The sequence below is a fragment of the Eumetopias jubatus genome, unplaced genomic scaffold (genome assembly GCF_037043125.1).
Source record: "Eumetopias jubatus isolate StellerSeaLion01/CBP00866 unplaced genomic scaffold, mEumJub1_p1.0 scaffold_1, whole genome shotgun sequence".
In the NCBI taxonomy this organism is placed as follows: domain Eukaryota; kingdom Metazoa; phylum Chordata; class Mammalia; order Carnivora; family Otariidae; genus Eumetopias; species Eumetopias jubatus.
Window position 1 is genome coordinate 78003157 of NW_028274807.1, and position 26838 is coordinate 78029994.

Here is a 26838-nt window from a genome sequence, read left to right on the forward strand (position 1 = left end):
TGTTAAGGATGACTCTCTACCAGCCCTGCACTCTGCACGGGCCCCACATATTTAGGGATTTGGTGGAGCTATTCCTTCAACCTTACCCAACTAGAAGAAATGATGTGTCTTAATGCCAAAGTACAGCATGTCTCCATACAGCCAGGAGCCCAATAAAAGCATCCTCTACCCTGCGATTTGCCCTCATCACTCACTGTAACTCGAGAGTGCCCAGAGTCTCAGGATCATGAAATCCACCAGCCCAGAGTTTTCCAATGAGCAGAGAGGTCACTGAAATAAAACCTTTTTTCCATGTGCCTAGCTAGAAATCAGCTACTCACTTGGCATGTTTTTCTTATTTTCAGAATGCCCTCTTCCCCACTGCTACTCCTTGAAGCTAAAGTAAAAATAAATTATTTCTGGAAAAGCAAGTTAAATGTGGGATTCTGTCATCAGAATTGCTTCTATAGTAGTAGTTCTAACACAGTCAATAACTCCCTAAAGATTCTTCAAAAATCATTTGTCCGTGTAGACAAGAAAGCTGGAGGTCCGAGGAGAAAAGGGTAAAACATTTTTTTAAGTAAAAGAAAAAAAAACTCGGGGCCAAAGAGAACTCAAGTATATGACAACGTGGTCGCATATAAAGGGAATTAGTTTCAGAGAGGAACAAGAACCAAGTTAGTTACAAAACACAAAGAAATCAACATAAATAAACAATTCTGAGGATTTTTCTTCCAAGGGGGGGGGGTTGGTAGGGGAGAAGAGAGAAACATGGGGAGTAAGTCGAGAGACCCAAACCCTATCACGCTGTGTCTGACATGGGCACGGAGGCTGCCGCTAGTGTCTGGGATTGTCCAGCACACCGTGGGGAGCAAACGGGCGGCACGTACTTCCCTATAAACAGCTGTGGAGAGCTACCCCTGCACTGACAACGAGCACGGGAGGTTCAATTAGTGCTATTTCAACGGTCCTTTCCTTGCTCACCACTCTCTGCTCCTAGAGGCCTTTGGTGTCAAGGCTGTCCCCAGGGCCATTTATCATTCTCAGAGCCACTACACACAACGTGAACCCTTTCTCAGTACGTTCCTGACAAGCTTCCCTTTTCATACATAGGGATCTTCCTGCTCTCAGGCCACCACCACAAATACCACCTTGGACTCTGCATCCATACCCCATAAATCCAGCATCCCAATGTTTTACGTTTAAAAGTGAAAGGGATGGGGCACCTGGGTGGCGCAGTCCGTTAAGCATCTGACTCTAGATTTCATCTCGGGTCATGATCTCAGGGTCCTGAGATCAAGCCCTGCGTCCAGCGCTGTGCTCAACCCAGAGTCTGCTTGAGATTCTCTCTCCCTCTCCCTCTGCCCCTCCCACTCATGCTCATGCACTCTCTGGCGCTCCCTCTCTCTCATAAATAAATCTTTTTTAAAAAATTAAGGATAGAAGCGAAAGGGTCCTACATTTAAGAATATATAAAAGATCCACAAAATGTTACTTAACTGGTCTTGCTCTCCAACCTTAATTTTTTCAGAGAATCATTTGTAAGTTTGTCATTGGGGAAGTCAGTGAACTAAGCGTCCATCTGATGTCTGATTAGGTATCTGTGAGGTCTGCAAGAATAGAGAAGGCCTGCATTTGGAGCCCTTGCAGCCCCTGACGTTCTCCTGCCAAAACCATACCTCAAGAAAGAACCCCAAAGTGTGCAGACGCTCCATCTCATAGGAGCAGCCCCACTGGCTAATAGTAAATACAATTTGATAGTGATGCCTGGTACTTCTCCAAATAAAAGTTTCTATCAAAGGATGCTGCTGCTTTGATATTCTAAGTACTCAATTAAAGTTGAATGATTTGGGGCAAGGCTCTCAACCACTCCGGACATCAGCTTCCTTTTTTACAAAATAAAGCAGTCAAATTCAGTAAGCTTTAGCCTTCCTTCTGGCTCAGAAATTCTGTGCCTAATTATGAAGTCCTACTGCCCAGTGGTCTGCCCTCTCCCTCCGAGCATGGCCGTCTGCGCCCCAGGCTCTCATGAGCGGGCACACACACACATACACACACACACACACACACACACACACACACACGTATATACATACTCACTCTTACACAGTCCACAGCCTTGTCAGGCAAGCTGCAAGCAGTTTCCACCCACATTCCCCACCGCTGCTTCTCTGCTTAAGACTTGATATCAAAAGGATTTTTAAGTTAGGTTATGAGAGGGAAATGAGACACGTTGACACCATTTACACACAGACCTCACCTTGAGATGACATCTTCGGTGGGTTCCAGCACTATCTTCGTCACCCCAGGCCCCAGGGGCAGCCATCTGCCAAAGTATCAGCTGTTCAAGTCTACCTCTCATTCACTGAGACCTTGAATAAGTCATTTTACCTCTCCAGACCTCAGTTTCCCTGAGTGTGCCAAAGTATCTAAGAATTTGGACATCCTACTGAAATGTCACTGGAAATCAAAGCAAACACCCACCAAAGCCCTCTAGCTGGTATTGCTGTGGACCTACAGGCTCTCAGATAAATGGAAGTGACTTTTTGCATGATCTTGCACAAGAAATAATAATAGCACATCGATAGGGGCAAACACTTCTACTTTGTGCTTGTTTATTTGTTTATTTCCAGGCTAAAGAAGTTGCAGGCACCACCTGCCAATGGCCTTTGGAGATTCCACAATTTTAAACAATTGTCCAGAAGTTCAGAAACTAAAAAAGTGAAAGTGGAAACCACACGGTAAAAATATGGAGCCTAAAATAGTGAGAAAATGATTTAGGAAAAATAATACCGCTTCCCTCTTTAAAACCCTTTTTTGTTTAACAATGATGACAGTAATGATGACAGTATATAAAATAATAATATAATTGAGCACAGAAAATACTTATTTGCCTAGGATTACTTTCAGCCGTGTAACCAGCTCGTACAGCAAGACCGTAATACTCATGTTTCTATTTGTTGCCCTCAACTGACATGGTTGGTCGTTTGTTTTGTTTTAAATAAAATGAGGAAGCAACAAATATATTAAATCCATCGCAAAAAACCCATATTTGCATGTGGAAAACAAATAAGTGGGTGCCTGAATGGGTGATTAGGCATGCAATTGCCCATCTGCCCCAACCTCCCTGCAGGTGCGCCTGCCACTGGAGCAGAGAATCAAAAAGGAGAGTCCTCCGCCAGGGAAACCAGGACCCTTCGCATCTGGACTGGTTCTGAGCTGCGCACTGCTAAGGTCTCAGGTCCCACCTTCTGCCCCTGTATCCTAAAGCTGAAAAGCAGAAATACCTTTTGTCATCCTTTTGTTAGACTTCGGTGGATTCTCTACATCACAAAGGCATTTTTTTTTTCTGAGAATCTTCAATAGGTGCTTATTAACAAGTATTTGTTGTTGCAATGGTTTTTCTGAGCATGGGTAAGCTCCTCTCCTCCATTCTTCTGCTCAGGCACTCTACTCCAGCCACACTAGCCTCCTCATTATTCTAGAGAATACCAAGCAGGCTTCGGCCTCAGGGCCTTTGCAATTGCTCTCTCTCTCTCAACCTGAAACACTCTTCCTCCTCTTGGCTCCAGCTTACTGCTTCACTTCATTCAGGTCCCCACTCTTGTGGACCCTTATCAGGAAGAACTTCTCAGACCTTTGAATTTAAATCTGTGTCCTCCCCAACCCCTGTGCCCTTAACCTGTCTTATTTGTCTTCTGAATGTAGATTACAACCACACTGGTATATATTCACGCATTAATTTGTATATGGTCTATCTCCATCAAATAGAAGGTTTGTCTGATTTTGTTCACAGGACCTGGAATGGTGTCTAGGACACAGCAGATGCTCAAGAGTTGTTAAGTTAATGAGCCATCATTACTATTTGCAAACCACTGCCCTAGGCACCATAGGTCCTCTCTTATGGAATAAGACAGGATTCATGCTCTTAAGAAGCTTCTATAATCCAGTAAAGAAGGAAGACTGAAAATCTACTTATATAGCAGAGCTAACTGACACGAACATTCCACTGGATGTATAAACAAAGCACTCAGTACAGAAAAAGCAAACCATTGATGGTGGGGTAGGGAGGGTTGAGGGAGGCCAACAGAACAGAATTCTCTGGAAATACCTTGAAAAGCATAGAAATCATCCTCAAAAAATACACTCCATACAAAAAAGTACTAAGACACCCTCCAAAAGCCTGCTTTCCTTCATCAATACTGCTAAGTGAAACAAAAGATTGCCCAAGATAAGTCAGCATTTATGTGTGCCAAGACCATGGAGGAGGGAGGAATCACTTTCCTCCATAAAGTCTTCATTTTAAAATGGAATTATTTAAGTGAACATAAAACATGCCTTCAGAAAATTCCAGACTCTGGGGACGGGGAGGACCTTAATGGGCATCCAGTCCAACCGCTTATTCCCTCTACAAAGGACCCATCGGTCTCAGCCTCCACCTACATACCTATAGTAGTGAAGTCATAACCCCTCAAAATGGCACATCCCACTGCTTTATATTATGGGTCTACCCGTAACATAAAGTCCTTCTTCACACGTCTTTCTGTTGCTTCCACCCCCTGCTTCCAGAACTCCTTCTGAGGTCACAAGGAGTGAGTCTGTGTCCCCTTCCACGGCAGAGTCCCACTCTACTCCTTCTTCCTCCATCCCCTTTCTCTCTTCTCCACACTAACCACTTCCAGTTCCTTCTTTCATCCCTGTTGCCAGTGTCATCAGCCATCCCAAACTTCCCTCTTCCTTTCCCTCCTCTATCTCTCTCACTGTTCCAGGACCTTTTTTTGTTTGGAGCTGACCTAGAGTCCAAGCAATGTAGCATTCTGCTGAGAGCTAAGCATTTTGTCTGGGATCAGGGAGAGAGGCACTGAGGATCCAAAAGATTCCATGGGTGAACTCTGTCAGCCCCGGCCCAAGAAGACCCCAGCAAAGTCCCCTAACTTTCTGACTTTGACCTTAAAATGCCATATCTGACATAAATAAGAACTGTATGGACATGACAACTCTTTGGAAGCAAATCAGACAAAGAGGTGAAAGGCATCTCCTGGCCCTACCCTACCTCAAGGGCATACAGGTTTGGGGGCGTCTCGTGCCTCCAATAAACCATGGCCCCTCTAGTCTTATTTATCCCAGCTTCTCAACTCCCACAGCCAGCCTGCATGGATGCATGTGAGATTAGAACATACATTTTTAACAACCTCTAAACCTGAGATTGGATTCTAGCCACTGTTAGCTGTGTGACCTTGGGCAAGACACTTCGAGTCACCAAATCAAAGCATCCCAGAAGGTAAAAGAGAAAGCGATCTCTAAGTCATCTAGCCTAGTCATCTAAGTCTAGACCTCTTGCATGCCTCCACCCTCCCTTCCCCAACCACAGCCATAGCAGATAATGCTACACGACCGTGGATTCTTTCCTACTCCATCAGGATATAACTTCAGAATCCTTCTCAACACACATCACCTCAAGGAGCCACTACCAACAATACTCCCACGTGGCCACATGAAATGAACTGCAAACCATTCATTCTTCAGAGGAGGAAAATGGACACTCAGAGACGGACCATGACCTCCCCATGACTGTGTCAAGGGCAGAACCAGAACTTCAGAGGCTCCTTCCCCACTCCCCTAAGTCACTTCTCTTCTAACTCTGATACACTGCGAACGTGCCTTGATATGGGGATGGGGAGCTTGCCACTGCATGGAGTTCTGTAAGAAAGACAGAGAAAGGGCTTCTAAGTAGGAGACAGAAGCTTCAGAGAAGGCTTGGAGAAGAGGTGCATCCTAGCTGGCCTGAAGAAGTCTGCCATCTGTAGGAACCCAGTGCAGTGTATCTGACTTTAGCAGGAGAAAATTCAAGATCACGGAGGAGTTAACAGTAGTAGGAACAGCACGAGCAATGGAAGGGTCAGGACAGCTGTGCTCTGACGGGAGGCTACAGGCAGTTGGGCAGAGCGGTAGCCATAATGACACCATGGCGGCCGTCAGGAGAGGAGCAAAGAAGATGACAAGACAAGATTAGAAGAGCAAACCAAGTCTGTGTGGTGTTTCCAAAGCTAGCGTGTGTGTGTGTGTGTGTGTGTGTGTGTGTATGTGTGTGTGTTTTAATTGACTTAAAGGCCTTAAGACTCATAAATGGGAAAAGAAGATAAGGAAGGAGTGGGAGGAAAGGAAAGACTCTCTCTCCGTTCTCAATGGAAAAAAAAAAAAAGCCTTGCTATAAAATGTATTACAGGAACACTTTCATTATGTAAAAGCCTATTTTGTTTTCATGTCATTCTTAGATTACATCATAGAGTGGCTACAGCCGTCTCGTACCGTATTATAAATAAATCACTAGCTTAATCATAGAACGAGCCAGGGCCCTAGATTTAAAAGGGAAATATTAGATCATTTTTAATAACTGATATAACTCAAGCCCGTCGCCATTGAAGCCGGGGGGGGGGGGTGATGTCATCCTATAGAAGTCCAAAGAGGAGCCAAAGAGGGTCAGTGCTAGGCAGGCCCAGAGAAGCTTCCACGTACAAAGGAAGAGGTGGCTGATGGCGGCCAAGCGGAGCTCATTCTCTGGACCAGACAATCTTGTCATGAAAAGCAACACTTACTTTTCAAGTCCTGGTGGCCCCAAGGCCTTGCTCATGAAACACAGGGTGTGAGTATTTTGTTCTCAGAGCTACTATATTCCCAAATACCAGAAAATATGAGCATATTATGATGTCTGTATTTATGTCTTGGGGGTCATTAAGCAAAATTATAAACGTGAAGGCTTTTACTTATTCTGGGACAACACATGCAAATGCTGAGGGTCTGGTCCAAGCCAAGGGGACAGGGCAAAGGGGGCGCATTGAGAAAACAGCCTGACAGAGTGCAGAACTGAGGGTGATTTGCAGCACTTACAGACTATTACGGAGAGCACAGGCTAATGTTTCATGGGCACCAACTATGTACTAAGTCCCGGACTCGGCAGGCCCTCTGTATACATTCTGCTGCTTTGTGAACACAACAAAACCCAAGGCAGCGGCTCTTTGCACCCGTTTTTCAAATATGGAGACCACTTAAAAAAATGATTACGTGACTTCCGTTAAGATCAGGCAATTGATACATGAAGAGTCCTTTTATTCCAAATTCTGTTCTACCTTGTTGCCTTCACCCAATTAAAACTATTTCCTGTTATGGACTTTCAGTAAAAATTAAATAAGAGACAAGCAACACTTTGAAAGCACTAATAATACAAAAAAAAAAATATATATATATATATATATATATATTGAGAGTCAAAAGGGGTCATGGAACGGGGGGAGTAGTATTAACATTCTGGCCAGTGACAGTCTTACTGACCCAAGCAGGCTTTCCTTCTTTTGGCTGCAGGGCTCCTAATGAGCTTGACCATAATTTTCAGTCTTCCATTTCCATTAATTTTTTAGGATTGTTAAAGAAGACTCTAAGGGAACCTGCCATCTTCTATAAAATGGACTGATGGGCTTGGTTTTATAAAAGACAGTTTGGTTGGTGGGGGTGGGGGGAAGGGGGGTAACCGATGCTCTAGAAAAGAACTTTCTGCCAGACAGAAGGTACTGGCTGAGGTTTTACGTCTGATCCTGTCAGTCCCACAGCAATGTTGTGTATCGGCCCACTGTTCTTAATACATATGTTATTCATACTGCAGAGACACACTGAGCCAAGTAACACTGATTTATGCAACTTTTCAGGACACAGCACGACCCAACAGGAGATGGAGACCCTGAAATTTAACTAAAGGGACAACATGAAGGCTCAAGACTCCAAATTTCAACCTATTTTCCCCTAATCAGTTTCTGGGACAGGCTAGAAGCTGTAAAAAGCAGAGAAAACATGCTGAAAACTGGTATGGACTGATTCTGAAGCAGAGACAGTGTGGAAAGATGGAGAAGAAGCAGTGGGGCCAGGGTCAAAGGAGACTCTGGAGGGCCCCCCAATGGCTGCCGACGGCTCTGTGGCCCCAAAGCAGTCTGTCCCCTCTCTAGGTCTTGGTATCTCACCTGTAGAGCAAAAGCTCAAGCAAGAACATCCAAGCACTTCTGTCAAAGTAGCTCTAACTGCTAGGGAGGGTAAAAATGTAGAGGCATGGGGACACAGCAGTCATTGAAAACTTCTGTTCTTCCTCTGAAAAGCCAGGCCACGTTTGCATTCTGTGCAGGTATAGATCAATGCTTATATCCAGATTTTAAATGGAGTTCTCTCCCAAAAGCCTTCAAGTAAGGCTGGTCCACAGAAGTGTGCTGAGTTTCTTCAGGTTCCATGTAACTCATGCTCCCACCTTCATACATGCCATGTAACCTAGGGCATCTGTGTAGACGGTCCCTAAGACGGCCCCCTATAACTCTACCTCCTGGTATTCATGCCCTTGTGCAATCCCTCCCCTTGAGTGTGGGTTGCATTTAGTGACTTGCTTTGAGCAAATAGAATGAGGCAGAGAGGAAAGGTGTGCCACTTCCAGGACCAGGTTACATAAAGGCTGTAAGAATCTGGGGGACTCTCTCGTGCTCACTTGCTTGGGGAGAAGGCAGCTGCTATGTTGTTAGCTGCCCTATGGTGAGGCCTTCATGGCAAAAAACTGAGGGCCACCTTCAGTCAACAGTCAGCAAGGAACTGAGGCCCTCAGTCCAACATCCCGTGAGGACATAAATCCTGCCAGAGCCTGGGGGTGGGTCCTCCCCCACTGAGCCTTCAGATGAAACTGCAGGCCAGCAAACACCTAGACTGCAACCTCAGGAGAGGCCCTGAACCTCTCATCTAAGCGGCTGCCAGGTCCCGAATCACAGACAGTGTGAGATTATAAATGTTCCTTGTTTTAAGTGTTAAGTTTGGGGTTTGTTATGCAGCAATAGATAACAAAGATAGCAGCCACAGGAGCCTGAGTGGCTCGGTTCTTAAGCGTCTGCCTTTGGCTCAAGTCACGATCCCAGCCAGGGTCCTGGGATCGAGCCCCGCATCGGGCTCCCTGCTCGGCGGGAAGCCTGCTTCTCCCTCTCCCAGTCCCCCTGCTTGTGTTCCCTCTCTCGCTGTATCTCTCTCTGTCAAATAAATAAATAAAAATCTTTAAAAAAAAAAAAAAAGATAGCAGCCACACAGGGGAGGCCCAGTCCTGGTCCCTACCAACTCCATCATTTTTCAGGCCTAGGAAGTAGACCGCAAGAGATTAGCTATCAGGAACTCTTGGGAGGAACCCTTGCCCCACCCCACCCCCCCAAATGCAGAGACACTTTCCCACTTGGTGACACATACCCAGGCATGCTCTGGCCACACAGAGAGGACCACGGAAATAATGTCAGTGCAGCTCTAAGTCAACATGACACTTTTGGCTACAGCATGTTGACAGGAAATAAACTGGAGACGGAACCACACCTGGAAGGTGAGAGAGTCCTTACCTACCCAGCCATACTGTGCTATCGGCTACATTTACCCTCAGAACCTGTCCAGCTCTAGCGGGCCAGATGACGTGCACAGGCATACCCTGCCAGCACTCTGAGCTTGTGCTATAAGGTTCCATGGCTCACTCGCTGGTTTTGAGATCGGATCCCCTCCTCCTGGAAACCTTCCTCAATACTCCCAACTCTTCCCACTTTCCCAACCTTTCAAGTTAGCCCCATGAGATCTAAGACAATAACTTAACTTCCATTTCCCATGCACCTACTATGAGGCCTGAAACAGATATGGTGATTAATAAATGTGTGCTGTAAACAATATCTTTCTTTCTAATGTGTATTTCTTATGTGTATGTCTTTCTCTCCAACTAGACTATAAGCTTCTCCAGGTCAGGAACTGTGCCTCATTCACGGTGGTGTCCTAAAGACCCTGAGGTTTACTAACTTCCAGACAAACAGTAGGTCAGGGCAGAGCACAAGCACACAGTCTATGGACCAGGGGTAGATATTTGGCGGCAATCTACCAAGTACTCATGGGGCGCCCCATCCATTAGGCATCAGACCCCTCCTACCACACAGGAATCTGAGGAGAACCTGAGAATTCCTCTGACCTCCCACGGCCCTGAGCAACACAGAACAGAGACAGTTCCACTGTGCTGAGGTCAGAGGAGAATATGGAATTAGGAGGAAGGAAACAAAAGAGAGAGAGAGAGCTCTACCTTGAACTTTCATGGATAGCAAACATCTCCTCCAAGACATCCCTGGGTTACAGAACAGCCACAGAGCCCTAGGTGGCTGGATGGGTTCCTGCTCAGACTCAGCAAGTCCTTTTGTATTTTTGAAGCAATAACATAAAAAGCAATGCAAGCTGGCTCAGCAGATGGTCACACATGCCCAGAAACCACCTGACCGAGTAATTGTAGGGAGCCAAGACATTCACCTCTGGCGGAAGTGGCCATCGCTTTGCTTCCGGCACAGACTAATACCTGATCCTTCTAAGGACCAAAGAGGAAATATTAAAAATGAAAGTCCTTGGCTACCATCAACAATTGTACAGTAGTATCAACAGAGGGAAATAATTTCCTTCCTGACTCCCACTGGGCCGGTGACGCCTAGAGCAGAAGGTGTGATTATCTAATCAAACAAAGCAAGAGCAGAACAGCTAGACTGTAACTTCTAAGGGATTGCTCAAGCATGGAGACTTCTTCAGTCTCCCAATTCTACCTCCTTTCACCTCTTGCTACCTTGAGCCAAATCAAATATGAAAAGTAATAATAGTACACAATTTCATTTCAATGTCAACCATTACCATTACACAAGGTTCCGGATCTAGCTCCTTTCCAAGCCTGAGGACAAATTAGTGCCCATCCAGTCCTGGGGATGATGAGGCTGCAGAGTTGGGAGGAAGAACATATACTGAGCTTACACCATGTAGCTGACATGGTGCTGGGGACGACACATTACACTGTCTCATTTTTCTTTAGTTAAGAAGACAACAACTGTAATAATCTATCATAAATGGACCATACTTTACAGTCTGCAAAACAGGCTGGCATCTATCAACCCATCTGCTCTAAGCAAACAAGAGAGGCAGGCAGCACAATGATTATCATTCTTAATTCCCAGATGAGGGAACGGAAGGCAGGGGTATGTTATTTTTCTGGAGGTACACATCTAATAACTGGCAGACCTCTGACACCCCATCCCACTGTACCTCACTGCCTTGTTATGCACTCACAAACTTCTTAAGCCACAATGGCCCCAAAAGACTCATTCTACCAGTCATTTGTTTCAATTTCACAGAGACATGCAGGCAGCCTCATCAGTGCTAGATTTCCTAAAACTCCCCAACATAAAAAAATAAAATAATTAATTAATTAATTTAATAAATAATTAATAAAACTCTCCAACAGAGAATGGCCAGTGTCTAATGGAAAGCCCTTGGAGAAAGGGACACTCCCTACCTTCAGATTCAATCTTGCTATCCACGAAATGCACTGTGCACCTATTATGTGCCAGAGATCCCACCAGACCTGAGATACACTTGTGAACTTAGGAGAGATGCTATCCCTCTTCTGACCAGGTTTTATATTCTTAAAGGCCAGCATCGTGTGTACCCTGCCTCCTGCCCTCTCCAGTGGAGTCTCATTCCCGTAACCATTCCCGGTGGGACACCATCTCCGGTCCTCACAGCATTCCTGTGTAGACAGTCCAGCTGGCTAATGTCATGTCCCTCTCAGAAGACGGAGCAAGGACTAAAGGCCGACACTCTAGGGGAGCTCTGTTAGGAAGGTAGAAAGAGAGTTCATGGTCACCCAAACAGCAGAAGGCTTCTCACCACCCCTCCTAGCAGCACCCAGATATCCTTTGAGGGACCACTCTTCTCCGCCATGGAGCTGCCATGAGATTGGCGTGGGACTGTCTTCAGACTCAATTCCAGAGGAGACCCCAGTGCACAGGCCAGTTAGCACAGTCCCGGCCTCCTGGCCTCAGTGACTGTGCGGGAATGCACAGCAACCCAAGGCCATGGGGACACAGCAAACAGGCTCTTTCCCCCTGAGTGGTAAGAGGAGGCCTAGAGCCCGGGCTGCAGCAGGCAGACATCTCATGACCACGGGGTGAAACTTCCAAGGTTGAAGCCAACACACAGAAGGCAGAGCAAGTAGTGCTAACAGAGAAGCAGAGCCGAGTCCTGTTCAAACTAGGCCTGAAGCCCACCTTACCTCTGGACTTGCCGGTTTCCAGCAGGATCTCCGCCACCCCCCCACCCCCCGTTCTAGAGGGCATACCCTATTTCATGCGGTCCAAGGCTGCAGTGGCATTTTAGGAGACACAAACCACTGTTGACTCACAGTTAGCTTAGAGACAATGAAAACTTCTGAGTGTCTTCCAGCTTCCTCCCGCTTAGGCATTCTCTCCCACTCTGTCATCACACACTATGTTTGATTATCTGTTTTTAATCCAAGTAAAAGTCTTCATATTAATCACATTTTCATTTTAAACACTGAAAAAACCCAGGAAGTAGAGCAGGTAACAAAGATTCACAATTTGATTCCTAAAGCGTACACTTGGGGGCAAAACATTCAAGACCATGTGTGAAATTTGAACAAGCTAAGGTATTTAAGAGTCGAAGCAATGGTTGTCAGCCTTTTATCTTACACAGATCGACTGGCACACAGAAGGTCAGTTATCGATTGGCACACAGAAGGTCAGTTGTTCTTTTAAGATACATTGATGAAGAAACAGTGACAAAATGTAACTGTAAACTCTGTCACGCTTTTAAATGAAGTTAGGTTTTATCACTCACTACAGCATCTGCTATGCCCTAAACATGGCGAGGCGTATTATTTACTCAGTATACAGCCAGTGCTCGGGGCACACAGGGACTGGCCCTCAGGATGGAGAGCACGGGTCTCAAATTTTAAATGGAAGCTTTTCCCAGAATTCTCCCGTTGTTTGCCTCAGATCTCTGCCCAGCCAAGGGTGGCCCACACATTACTCTTTTCACTACTCCTATTTTTGAGAACACGATGTTCTATTCTACCAGCCAAACTCAGAAGTATTTCAAAACACAAGGGAAAGCTTTCTTTACCTGTTCGCCATTCCCCTTCCTGAGTGTGGAATGGGATCCCAGTGGAACTCAAGCAGACCCTTTAAGACAATGGCTCACACCCTTTGCCTGAGCAATCTAGCCTCCCCTACCACCTCAAAGGATTCTGGTGAAAATAAAATGAGATCGCAGAAGCAGCAGCATCACATACGGGGGTGAACAAGAACCATTCAACAATATAACTTTGCCTTCCTCGCAAACGCCCATAACACCGTTCACTGCCATTTTCCTTTTGGGCTTTCAATTTCAAGAACGCATCCCTCCACGCCAAAGAAGAAAGAAGGAAGCAATACAGACTCATCACTACTCCCAATTTTCTTCCAATTCCTCTTCATGTCTCCTTCCAAGAGCTGAGTCCTGCCATACATTTTATGAGCACTGTTCTATTTTGTCCATTGCCAAGGAAATCGACTCAAGATAAAAAGAAAGAAGACTGTGGTTCTTCTCTAGTCCTTATTCTACCCCAGCTGTTAGTACCCACACGTTCAATCGATACCATGGATTTTCAAACTCATTAAACATATGCATTAATTATAAAAGAAAAAAGTCTTCTCTTCTTCATAGGACTCACCAGTTGAAAAATAGCTTCCCTCTGATGAGTGCTCAGGAGACCAATGAGAGAAGGCCTCAAATGAGAACCAGGTGACTGGGTTCTGTCTTCAGTTGTATTTCTGCACCTCAATGTCTCCACCTGTGTAAAATGGGAGAAGGAGCTTGCTTACAAATCTTTTAGGATCTTGGGTGCCTGGGTGGCTCAGTCAGTGGAGTGGCCGACTCTTGATTTCGGCTCAGGTCATGATCTCAGAGTCCTCGGACCAAGCCCCGAGTCAGGCTCTGTGCTCAGCATGAAGTCAGCTTCAGGATTTTATCTCTCTCTCCCTCTGCCCCACCCCCACCCCTCTCTCTAGAAATAAATTAATTAATCTTAAAAAAAAAAAAAGGCACAACAAATCTCTAGGATCTTGCCAGCTTTAGAACTTTCCAGCTTTATGAACTCACTGACTAGGCCACACCAGAAATGATGCCAGGCTTGAAGCTGACAAATTTGGAGGCTTCCCTCTACACCTGCTAAGCCCCCAGTCAGCTCCTGGCACTTCTATTGCACCAATTTGTCACAGAATCACTGAAAGGAGGTTGCTGGCACCCCAGCTCTCCTGAGAAAACAGCTTCATCATCATCACAGAGGGGAAAGAGATCAATAGTTAGATATTCACACTCTAGCCAAGAAAAAATTAATAGCAAAATCTGAACAACAAATAAAAATAGACCAGAAAAAATGAGTTTGGAGACAAACTTCTAACTGTGGGACTGAGTGACCCCTCTGAAGCTTAGTTTCCTTGTCTGCAAAAAGGACAGCCAATGAGCAGCAGAGAGCTGGACAATCTTGACGCTTCCAGATAAGTCCTCGTTACAGGTTTTATTTCATTAAAACCTATTACTGTTTTGCTAAGGATTATGCAGTACATATTCCAACAGACGAGTATTCCAAAGCAGTGGCTGTTACAACATGCATGCTTTGTATATGCAGGAGGAACCCACATACCAGAAAAACCACTACTCCCATTTTCATTGTTGTCATTTTAAACATTATTCAACCAACCATGAAATTGATTTGTGTATATTATCTCATTCAGGCCTCAAACACTCAGATCTGCCCAAAGTTGGGAGGAACCTTAAAAATGACCCGACTCAGGGTGCCTGGGTGGCTCAGTCGTTAAGCGTCTGCCTTCGGCTCAGGTCATGATCCCAGGGTCCTGGGTTCAAGCCCCACATCGGGCTCCCTGCTCCGCAGGAAGCCTGCTTCTCCCTCTCCCACTCCCCCTGCTTGTGTTCCCTCTCTCGCTGTGTCTCTGTCAAATAAATAAATAAAATCTTAAAAAAAAAAAAAAAGAAAGAAATGACCCGCCTCAACCGTTCCGACTGACGGGGGGAGAAGCTGGGGCCAGAGAAGGGAGGTGGCCACTCCAGGAGCCACAGTTAGTGGCAGATGGTCCCGGGCTCCGGTCCAGGGCTGTCAGGATAGCCCGACAGCAAAAAGAAATTAAGTCAGGAAAATGGCACATAATCGAGACAAGCCCGGCAAAGCAATGAGACCTAGTGGTCTTCAAGGACATGAGAATTCTCAATGCCATTCCACTGACATGAGAAAGGCATCATTTCACACTTGCTGAGGAATGGAGTATGCAGAGGCAAACACCGGACCCGTGGACAGCACAATCTCATAAGACACCGCTCGCCCCGCAAGCCCCAGGAAACCTAAGTTTCTCCTTGCAGAGGGAGATGGAAATCAGAACAGTTTCTCCAAGAGCAGTAGAGGGCGTCGGACTTGCTAGCTCTCTGAACTGGAAGGTGAGGCTCTCCACCTTGACCCTGGGGCAATCTCTCACACACCTGGCGGCTCCCTCCACACCCAAAGGACAGTGGTCTCCTCTTCCATCGTGGACTTCTCTCCATTTTTTTTTTCTTCTTTTCCATAAAGAGAACAAGGAGCTTTGCTAAAGAACCACTGTGAAATGATTGAAGTTCCCATGCAAACAAACCATTAGCAGAGTTCAAATGCAATTTAAATTACCAGTTGTTAAAGTGCTCCTCAATTTCGTGGTAAGTTTCCAAGGAGAATTACATGCTATATACTATTTAATTGGTTGTTTTCTATTTTTTAACATCCGTTTATCCCCCCCACCCTGATATTTCAGAAGTGTCTATAAAAGCTTCCCTTTAAAAAATTATACATTGTTGAATATATTAAACCTAAAGATTGAAAAGTATCAAAGAAACAGCTACAGGATTAGGCAGCTCAGCAGAAACTGATGGTTCTGACACCACAAAACATGCAGAATTTTAAAATCTTAGGAGTCACCTCGGAATGCCCTCAGCCCTTTGCAGGGGAAGACACTGGGGTCCTGACAGGAAAAGGAGGGCTTGGCTCAAAGTCCCCTGCCTGGTCAGTGACAGATTCAGTATGACAGCCATGATTCCGAATCCCCGCCCTGTGCTGTCTCTTCCCACCACCCCATGTCTGGACGAGATGATAGGAAATACTCAATGAATTTTATTTTCCACCTGTAATTCCGTCTTTTTACTTTAAATTCAATTAGCCAACATGTAGTACATCATCAGTTTCATATGTAGTGTTCAGTAATTTATCAGTTGTGTGTAACGCCCAGTGCTCATCACGTCACATGCCCTCCTTAATGCCCATCCCCCAGTTACCCCGTCCCCCGACCCAAGTCCCCTCCTGCAACACTCAGTTTGTTTCCACCTGTAATTTTTTAAAAGGAAATATGAAGTCCTCTTCAAATACACTCCTGACCTCAAAACCAGAGACGGGCAATGGCGAATCTCTCTCCGAACGGGAGAACAAGAACAGGCTGACGAATGAGTAGTCAAAGGAGCTCAAAATGAGCAGATGCTTGGCAGGAACAGGAAAGACACTCTTCCAGATTAATTAAACAAGTTATGGGACAACCACATTTCCGATTTCCACTGCTCTATCTGGTCCAGAATCAGGGGCTGCTCCCGCAGGGAAAGGATAAAGGATCCACGAAGCTAAGGCAGGCCTCGTCACGTCTGGAAGGGGAAAGGAATTCTAGAGGCCACCATGAGTACAGGACGAAGCTGAATGCTTGGATACAGGATTTGTGTAGATTATTTAACCTCCCTGAGCTCAAGCTTCCCTGTCTGCAAAACAGGACTAATACCAACTACCCATCGGGGTCTAAGTAATCATGCCCCAGGATTCCAATCCCAGCACGCCTTAATGGTCAGCCCCTTGTCTTCCAAGGCTTCCATAATTTCTCAAAGCTTATGATTCTGTGGCTCTAACTTATGTGGACTATAATGAAGTCTTATAAGCTATGTATGCTCCCTAAGTGTGCTATATGAAAATTCACTTGTCATTGAAAAAAATAAAATAAAACATGTGTGGGCAAACTTACATAACCAAGCATTTTCCTTCAAAAGCAAACTTTTTGGAACTGCTATTTTAAAATGGCCTCCAGGGCGCCTGGGTGGCTCAGTCGGTTAAGCGTCTGCCTTCGGCTCAGGTCATGATCCCGGGGTCCTGGGATCGAGCCCCGCGTCGGGCTCCCTGCTCCGCGGGAAACCTGCTTCTCCCTCTCCCACTCCCTCTGCTGTGTCTCTCTCTGTCAAATAAATAAATAAAATCTTAAAAATAAATAAATAAAAATAAAATTAATTAATTAAAATAGCCTTCAATAAGACCTAAAATACAGAGAACAAACTGATAGTTGTCAGAGTAGAGGGGGTAGGGGGATGGGGAACAGTGGGCCCAAAGGGAACAGAAGTATAGGCTTCCAGTAGCAGAATGAATGAGTCACAGAATAAAAGGCCCAGCATAGGGAATATCATTAATTATATTGTAATAGCGAGTATGGTGACAGATGGTAGCTACACTTCTGGTGAGCATAGCATAACAAACACATAAAGATGTTGAATCACTATATTATACACCTGAAACTAATGTAACATTGTGCGTCGACTACACTAAAAAAAAAAAAAAAAAAATTAATGAAAAAAATGGCCTTCAAATCCAATTCATGAATCACACAGGAAGAAAAATCCCAATTTAATGTCCAAAACCTCATTTAAACTTTCCAACAACCCTATAAGAACAATTTCCTAATTGTCCACTAAAGAAACTGAGGGTCAGAGAGGTCAGGCAACTGCCCAAGGTTTTGGGACTGACAAATGGTAAAGCCAACACTTGAACCCAAGCCCTCGAAATCAAGCTCCATGACCCAGGTTCTTTTACTTGGCAGTTACAACTCTGCTATGGACAACTCTAGAGGCAGAAAGAGACTAAAAAACTCTCCCCCTGTTTTTACATTTTAAGGAGCTCTGGGATTAAAAAATAAAAAAAAACAAAAACAAAAACAAAGCCTGAACTTTCAAACTAAAAAATGTTCACATTCGAAGCAGAATCCTCCCTGACTTCCACCTTGCTCTACGTTCTTAAGTGAAATAGAAAGCTCCAAGTCCCGGCACTAAGCAGACTTCTGCTGGGTATGTGGGAAGCAGGCCTGAGAAAGGGTTAGCAATGAGCTGCTATCAAGCCAATTCAACAGAATTCCAATGGCTGGGCTCATGATCAAACAAACCGCGGGTAACCCTAGAACAAGCTTCTCAACACCCCCTCTGGCACAACTGGTAGCTGACACGATGTCATGTGCCCTGCATTCGCAGGTGCTCAAAACAGACATTTGCTAGCACCTCCTGTCCTTAATAAGGCACCGCGCCGCGTATGGACCTAGCAGGTGTAGGTGCCAAGTCAGACTTGCCTTGAGCTCTCAAAGAGCTCCTAGGCTCACCGGGGACAGGCTCAAATACGTAAGACAGAATGAAAAGTGTGCAAAGCACACGTACACGCACTGTCATTCTGAGGGTCTGGAAGAACTCTGCAGATCATGACTTCTGAACCGAGCCTGAACACCCAAGAGGGTTTCCATGAGTGAGGAGGAAGAAAACAGGCCCAGGGAACACGATGTGCTAAGGGCCGCAAGGAAGAGTTCAGGGTGTTCTTAGGGAAAGTGACTAATCTGGTGAGGCCAGTGGCAGAGCACATGGAGGGATGCGGTGGGAGACGAGGCTGAAAAGGAATGTTGCGGCCAAGACAGGAACGACCTAGTGTGCCAGGCTAAAACCCTTGGACCTTGAGACTCATGGGTACTACATTTTGGGAAATGATTCAAGAGAAAGTTAAATGGCAGAGCTCCCCCTTTAAGAACTGAATCCCCTTCCACGGTCAGTTTCTAAGCACAGAGAGGGTAGGGGGTGTCTAAAGGACAGCTTCCCCCCTCCAAAGGGACCCCTTCTCCGTGGCCCCACTCACAGAGAAGTCAAAGGAGGAGGTAGCTCTCAGAGGTGGCCCAAACCCACACCTCCAATGACCTTCTCCTCTAATCTGCAACTCCCCTCCATGAAAAGACCCAGAAAAGAAACCAAGTCTCATGTTCCAAGCAGGATTTCCACTCTGCCTTCAGCAAAATGCCGGCACTACCCAACTTGGTGAATCAGAACACAGGGGGCACACAGGCTCCAGCCTCTATCCTGTTACCAAGCGGGAGCCAGAGGCCTATCCAGCACACACTGCGTGTGCCCAAAGTTTCCTATCTCAGCGCTCCCGTCCAGGCCTGGCACCATGTGACTGGGGCTTCCAAGGAGTAATGAGCCTGCATTGAGGTCACACAGTTAGGTCCTTTGGAATCTTTCCCTTAAAGGAGCCTTTGTGGCAGGTCCCATTTGTTAAAGGCACAGGCAAGATGTTTTTCCCTTCCAGCCCTTAAAGGAGCTCCCAGTCTAGAAAGGAGAGTCGAGACATAAAGTAGGAGACGGTGCCTAACCACAGAAGTAGCACAGATAACGGTATAAATCCTCACAACGCTATGACTTACTGTGTCTATTTATAGCCATTTGACAGATGAGGAGCCTCAGGCTCAAGCAGATTAACTGACCTGATGGACCACACCTCTAGCAGTGTCAGGGCCAAGATCTGAATGAAGATCCCATGCTCATAAGCACCACAGAGTTATACTCTATTGCCCCACAGCCCACAATGGCATGAGTTAGCAGAGAGATCCTTTCTAGCGTGGGGAGGTGTGGACGGTGGAGAGTAGATGGTGATCAGGGGTCACCTCCATCAGAAGGTGGCCTCTGTGCAGAAGTGCACAGGAGGAAGAGAAGTTCTCTGGAGGAAGATGGGAGAGATCACCTTAGGCTAAGGGAACAGCATGAGCTAAAGCATGAAGGTGAGAAAAAGCAGGGTATGTCTGGAAAATGGCAGGGAACGTGGCTCTCTGAGGGACGAGTGAGCCAAAGCCTCAAGGAAGCGCAGAGTGGGAGGCATCACTGTCTGGCTATGATAAGCCGGGTACCAGGGTGGGAGTTTTTACTCCTCAATAGCGAAATCAATAAATTTACAGTCAGGGACATACAGCTAAACATACTAGGAAAATAATAAATGTTTCAAAATACAACTGCAGTGTGGTTTCAGCCCTACTTGGAATTCTGTGCTTCAGTGCTAAGGCAACGTACTAACCTTCCAGGATCTGGGACAGGGTCAGGAATAATGGATCTTTGGGTCCCTTCTGATTGATGCACAGAGGATCACTGGCCCTTTTGAAGGTCAGAACTTCTATACCTCTTTGGTAGATTCCGACCTTCTTGAGAACAGTCCCTACAGCTCATTACACGAATTCCAGGCCCTAGTTGGAGCTCAAGTACCCTACCTGGTGAAAAGAACATGGAGAACAGGACCGGAGTCCTAGAATCAAAAAAAAAACCTACACTTGATTCTTGGATTCCCCACAAATTAAGTACAGAACCCTGAGCAAGTCACTTCCTTTTAATGAAGTTAAATTTCCTCATTTGTAAAATGGAAACAATCATAACTTACATAGCTAGGCTCTTGTGAGAATTAACAATTAATGTGTGAGATTAAATATAAGGATATGTGTTTCTACATGCAGCCTGACAGGTTGAGAATAGGTACTCCCCCTAAAAGCCACCATGATGATAGGGGTGGTATAAAAACGGCGCAATCCTCCTGGTGAAGTGTTTAAATCTGGAGTTGTCAACAATTTTCCCCCTGTTGAAAATTGATCTGTATTCTCCCAGGCAAGTCATTACATCTTTTAGTGCCAAATTGTTTTCATCTTTTAAATGACCCAGTAATCCCACTTTGGGCAATATACATAAGGGAATAATCCAAAAGGAAAAAAGAAGGCAATTTGTTCCGAGATGTTATTCATGGTGCTATTTCTAGCTCTTTACATATCCCTCTATTATAGCACTTATCTCACGGTGCTGTAATTATCCACTCCCCTTCCATACGCCTCCAAATTATCTTTGAATCAATCCCCAGCACCTAGCACAATGCCTGGCATACAGTAAGAACTCAATAAATGTTTGCTGACTAAATGAATGGGTAATATGAAAGAAATTTTAAAGGAAATTCAAATGAGCAAAAACAAAACACTGTTTTTAAGAGATAATGTTCAAGAGTTTTTATTAAAAAAAAAAAAAAAAAACTGGTAATACAGACCGCAAACCATTTGAAGAGAAGTGTGTCCAGAAGAAGCCCGGGAGTGAATTACAGAGGTTATTTAGATTATGATCTCTGAGCATCACCAGGCTCAGGGCCCAGTGCCGTATAAGAATGCCATGAGGCACCCAGGGGCACGAGGTCTCATGTGGGGTCACTTTGGCCTGGTGGTCAGAGGGCACAAGGCTTGGTCAGGAATCTTAGATTCCCAGCCTGACTCAGATACAACCTCACATTGACCAAATCGTCTAACTTCTTTTTTTTTAAGACTTTATTTATTATTTGTTTTGAGAGAAAGAGACAACACATGTGCAGGGGGGCAGGAGGAACAGGCAGAGAGGGAGGGAGAGGGAGAGAGAAGGTGAAGCAGACTCCGCACTAAGCGTGGAGCCCAAAATGGGGCTCAATCCCACCCCTGTGAGATCATGACCTGAGCCAAAACCGAGAGTCGAACGCCCAACCAACCGAGCCATCCAAGTACCCCCAGAATCATCTAACTTTTATGAGACCAGTTTCTCCACGCCACTGAGAAATGGGGGATTTACAGTAAAGTCCAGCCCATTAAAAGGAATTACAAAGGGGGAGGCCAGGGCCAGAAAGTGTGAAATCAAATGTCAATGAAAGAGGAGGTTTGGGAGGTGCCCTTGGACCAGGGTCCCCGAGCCAAGGTGGGGCCTTGAAACCCCAGCTCTACTGGGCTCCCACTGAGCCTTCCAGACCCATCTTACAGGGTGGTTGAAGGCTCGTGACCAGGGAATCCACAGGAGGCAGGAATCCCTGCAGGAGCAGACAACACATCAAGGAAAAACAATATGTTAAATATCACCCGCAAAGTCAACATCACTCTGTTCCGTAGGCTTGGTGGGAAAGAATGCTTTATACAAATACCCACGGAGAGCAAAGGAAGCGGCATGTTCTGTAGGGCTTATTTTGGGGCGTTCCAGCAACTCTCAGCCAGGAAGTCAGAGGCAGGAAGCCACTGCCCTCTGTTCCCTAGCCAGAAGTTCAACGTTAGAAACCAAAGCGGGGAGCACACAGACTCCTTAGTCTGAATCAGCTGCAAGTCTGTGCACCCCCCACTGCACATTTTCACCTCCATCAGGGTCTCCCAGATTCCTGCCCATTGACCTTGACATTTCTCCGAAGGACACTGGGCTTGACATCCTGTAGACAATCCCTCCAAAACACGTCGTGAACCAAGTCGCTTCTCTCAGGCCCCACTTCTACCGCCCTAATCAAAGTTGCCACCACCTCCCCCCTGATTCCAGCAAGAGTCTCCTCCTGACTTCCTTGCTTCTACCCTTGCCACCCTCCTTGTAATCCATTTCCCCGAGAGCAGGCAGAATGATGCTTGTCAAATACTCAGATGCTTCCCATCACCCCTAAACTCAGGTCAAGCCCCTTCTCTAGCTTACTTACACCCAGCAGCCCTTCTGCCCTCCTATGGTGATTCTCCCTCAGCAGCCCACTACGTCCTAGCACTCTGGGCTCCTTCTGTTCCTCAAGCACAGACTCATTCCCACTCCACGGCCTGGGACAGTGCCTGGGACAGTGCCCTCTGCATGCTTCTCCCCTCTGACTTTTGCATGGCTGGCTCCTTATCATTCAGATCTCAGCTTAAACATCACCTCCCAGATCCCTTCCTGCGTTCACTTACCATCTGAGTGCCCTGTGTGAATCCTCCTAAGTGTTACTTATCATTCCCTCCTATTTACATGTTCATTTATTATCTGCCTCCTCCACACACCCCTACTAGAATGTAAGCTCCAAAGAATCATTGTTCTGTGTGTCTTTTTCTTCACTCCAAACCCAGGGCTGGCTCAGTGCCCAGAACAGTATGAAGCACGTAAGTGGGAATCCAATAAACATTTAATAAAATTAGATGAATCCGTGCCACCAAGGAAAGAAACCTTACAGATCACTTAGGGCAAGTCGCCCAGCACTGTGGCTAAAGTCTGGGCCTTGGAGTCAGATGCGGATCACTACTGCTTGCAACTCAGGAGCTGTAGTTTAGGCAAGTTTTCCCATTTCTCTAGACCTGACTTTTCTCAGGTAAAATGGGGATAACAGCACCTGCGGAGCGCTGGGAGGACAGAAGGAGATCAATCATGTAAAACGCCTCAGGTGGGCTCAGCACAGAATGTTCCCTGTTGTGGACAACCAGCCCATCTTCCAGGTGGGAAAAACTAAGGCTCAGAAAGAAGCATCAGCACCCAAATTAGACACTGATTGAGCAACAGAGCCAGGTCAGAAAATCCCATGTGCAGCCTCTGGACACTGCTCTGCAGCCCAGCTAGTCCCTAGACTTAGTAATAACAAAAAGACCTGATACCACGTCACTGACTTATATATTCTGTCTTGTTCCATAAGGGATCTGAAGTACCTAACAACGACGCACAGTTTGTGATTTTTTTCCAATGGGAAAACTGGGGAGGGAGATGGAAAATTAAGGTGAAGGAAAGGGACGAGGATTACAAATAAGAAGAGCCATCCACCTCCTACCATTCGCCAGAGAAGGGCTTCACATGTGGCTTGAGAATGGAGGGAAATACCTATGTGCAGTCCTTTGGAATAGCTGGTTACTGAAATGTCACAGCAAGGTGTGAGGAGGTATGATCATCCAGTTAAGAATCACCCTGGTGGGCGCCTGGGTGGCTCAGTTGGTTAAGCGTCTGCCTTCGGCTCAGGTCATGATCCCGGAGTCCCGGGATCGAGTCCCGCATCGGGCTCCCTGCTCAGCGGGGAGTCTGCTGCTCCCTCTGACCCTACCCCCTCTCATGCTCTCTCTCTCACTCTCTCTCTCAAATAAATGAATAAAATCTTACAAAAAAAAAAAGAATCACCCTGATTTGTCACACTCTTGTCAACTAAAATCAAATATCTGCTTGCTCCTGATCACATGCACTCTGACGTCACAGTACTGGGTTCAAATCCCAGCTCCACTACTGACTACGTGACTCTGGGCCACTTAACCCCTCAAAGCCTCAGGTTCTTCCTCTCTCAAATGGAGGTAAACAACAGTACCTAAGTGGACTGACAAACTGTGGTATGTACGTATGTAATTCTGACACACGCCCCAACACGGACGAAGCTTGCAGACATCACACGAAGTGAAATAGGGCAGTTGCCAAAGGATGGTTACTGTACGGTTCCACTTCATGTGAAGTGCCCCGAGGGGTCAAATTCACGGACACCGAAGGGAGAATGGTGGTTGTCAGGGGCTTGGGGGAGGGGAACAGGGAGTCAAGTGTTTAACGGCTATGGATTTTCAGTTTTGCTTAATGAAAGAAGTTCTGAAGATGGGTGGCAGGAGAGGTGACTGCGCTCAACACTACTGAGCTGTACACTTAAAAATGTGTAGATGGTAAATGTTATGCGTATTTTACCAAAATTAAAAATAAAGTGAAAAAAAAATAGCATCTACTCATGGGTAGCAGTAGTAGTGACTCCGTGATTTAGGTCAAGTGCTTAGCCCAGTGCCTGGCACCCAGAAAGCCCTCCATTCACGTCAGTTCTCCTCCTTCACATTACCAGCATGCACACCTGCACCACCACCAGCCCTGACCTCTTAGTGCCCCTGTCTGTCACCACCGCAGCTGGGAAACCTCCCAAGCCTTCCTGCTTCCAGGCAGCCTCCTCCCATCCGATGAGCAGGGTTCGCAAGCAGCCCCACCGTAGCCATGGGGCAGGAGACATGCTGGGTACAGGTTCCCGGGGTCCTGGCAAGATCCTGCTTCCCTGGTGCTTCAGAGCAGCTTAGGGAACTGGTAGCCCTCCCTTCAGCCCTGGACAGACATCTCGGAGCACTTTCCTGCGCTATTACGATCCGTCACCTAATGCCACTGGTGTGCTGGTGCTTCCCCAAGACACTATCTTCCCTGAACTGGAGGAAAGGGCCCCCAGGTTCGCCAGAAACCAAACTGACTACAAAGAACTACTCGTGGCCATGTAATTATCTGGTAGACTGTAAGAGAGGGTGGTGCCCTCTTAGTCTCTCTTGAAAGTTGCCATGGTATCAAAGAAGGCAAAGAAGTATGTGTATATGTGTGTCTGTGTCTGTGTGTGTTGTGTGTAGGTGTGTGTGTGTGTGTGTGTGTGTGTGTGTGTGTGTGTCTGTGTGTCTGTGTGTGTCTGTGTCTGTGTATAAAATCCATTCAGAGTCGGGCTCACCTTTCAATGGGAATTACACTCCAGAATTCTGACAGCTTCAAGAACAGTGGTAGAAGCTAAGATGGAAAGCCCTGCTCAGTCTCTTTGAAGGCCCGTGCATAATTTCCACCACCTGGGAGAAACTGAAAGCAGGGCCTCCACTAGTCAGTTCTGCAGCTTGGACAAGCTATCATCCCCTTTCAGGAAGAGAAAGATACAGACAGCAAAGCAGATCAGAAGGCAGCAACTCACATTCAAACAACATTCACAAGACCGGAAGCGGAACAAAAGTAAGCTGAAACCGAAAAAGGAAAAAAAAAAAAAAGGAAAAATTTTACAAATAACAAATTCAGGCATCTGAGCCCATGAACATGATAGAAAGAGGTCTGGATTGGGAGAACCAGGTGCTAGTTCTCAGTCTCACCCATCAGATCAGTAAGTGTGGGCAGCTCTGGCATCCAGAGTCCCAGTTTCCTCATCTGCAAAATGGGCATGTGCTCCTCCACCTCTGCCTACGGGGGCAGGTGAAGTGCAATGGAAGGAGGAACGATCCGAGAGGCGAAAGACCTGGATTCCGATCCCAACTAATCAGCCCTGTACCCACAGGGCAAGTTAGCTGTGCCCCCTGGGCCTCCACTGCCCACCATCCTGCTGCAAACAGAGGCCGACCAACCCAATCATCTCTAAGGCTCCTTCCAGCTCTAAGAGTCCATCAACCCTCACAACGTACTGCACGCCGGGAATTTATTCCAAACTGCAGATGCCATGCAAATGCTGCATATATAGCAATATTTTTTATGCCCTGAAGGCCAACCATAACTCTGCTTTCCAAGCTAAAACTATCCTTCCCCAAGTGTCCACAAACGTCCTTCTAACTTCTGGCTCCAGCCCTAGGAATCAGACAGATGACAACACTCCCAAATTACCTTTCTACCCAGTTCTGGCTAGGCCTCAGGTGGGAGGAAATATCTTTTTTTTTTTTTTTTACATACAAACAGAATTTTCCCTCAGGCAGAGTCCCTCTCTAAATCCCACTGTGAGAAGAGCTCCCCTGGGAAAGCAGCTGCCTACACCCCAAATTAAAGTGGCCAGCGCTCCCAGCAACACGTCCCATCGCAGTGCAAGCCTTCAGGGCTGCAAGCCCCAGGTCTGAGAGCAGAAACGCCATTTGCTCTGTCAGTAATGATGTACTCACGCGAGTCGGGCCCCACAGGCAGCTGGCCCTCCGCTGGCCCTCACTCCCTCTCACACACCCTGAGTCTCACTGCAAGAGGTGGCCCCAAGGCCTGAGGGGAACGGCACTGACACTTTCTCTCCTCAGCTTCCAGAACAAGGGGCAAAGGAATGGAGGGGACGGGGGGTGGGGAGGGGGGTGGACGGGGGCGACTTTGTTTCTGCAAACAAGAATTCAAATCCTGCTTCTCCTAAACCCTGAGTCACCTCCTTCTCTTCCAATAGATCAGTGTGGTGGGTAAACATTTCCATATATGGAGAAGCAGGCTAGAGGATGTCAGAAAAATCACCCTTCTCTCCTCTGGCACTTGAAGAACATGCCCCCACTTATGACATAATTCCTTACTTGGAGTAAATGATTAACCCCAAAAGAAGTAGAGTCTCAACTGCTCCATAGGCTGTCCTGTTAC

At 46.4% G+C, this 26838-nt stretch overlaps 1 protein-coding gene across 3 annotated transcripts in view; it reads right to left on the minus strand.

Annotated features, from left to right (window-relative positions):
- The window catches only part of LPP (LIM domain containing preferred translocation partner in lipoma), a 653705-nt gene that overhangs the window by 573482 nt on the left and 53385 nt on the right, over nucleotides 1-26838 (minus strand). For all 3 annotated transcript variants that reach the window (XM_028101192.2, XM_088025061.1, XM_088025065.1), the window contains exon 2: nucleotides 13556-13675. The gene's annotated coding sequence lies outside the window, so the exon portion shown is untranslated. The remainder of the gene's footprint in view (nucleotides 1-13555; nucleotides 13676-26838) is intronic.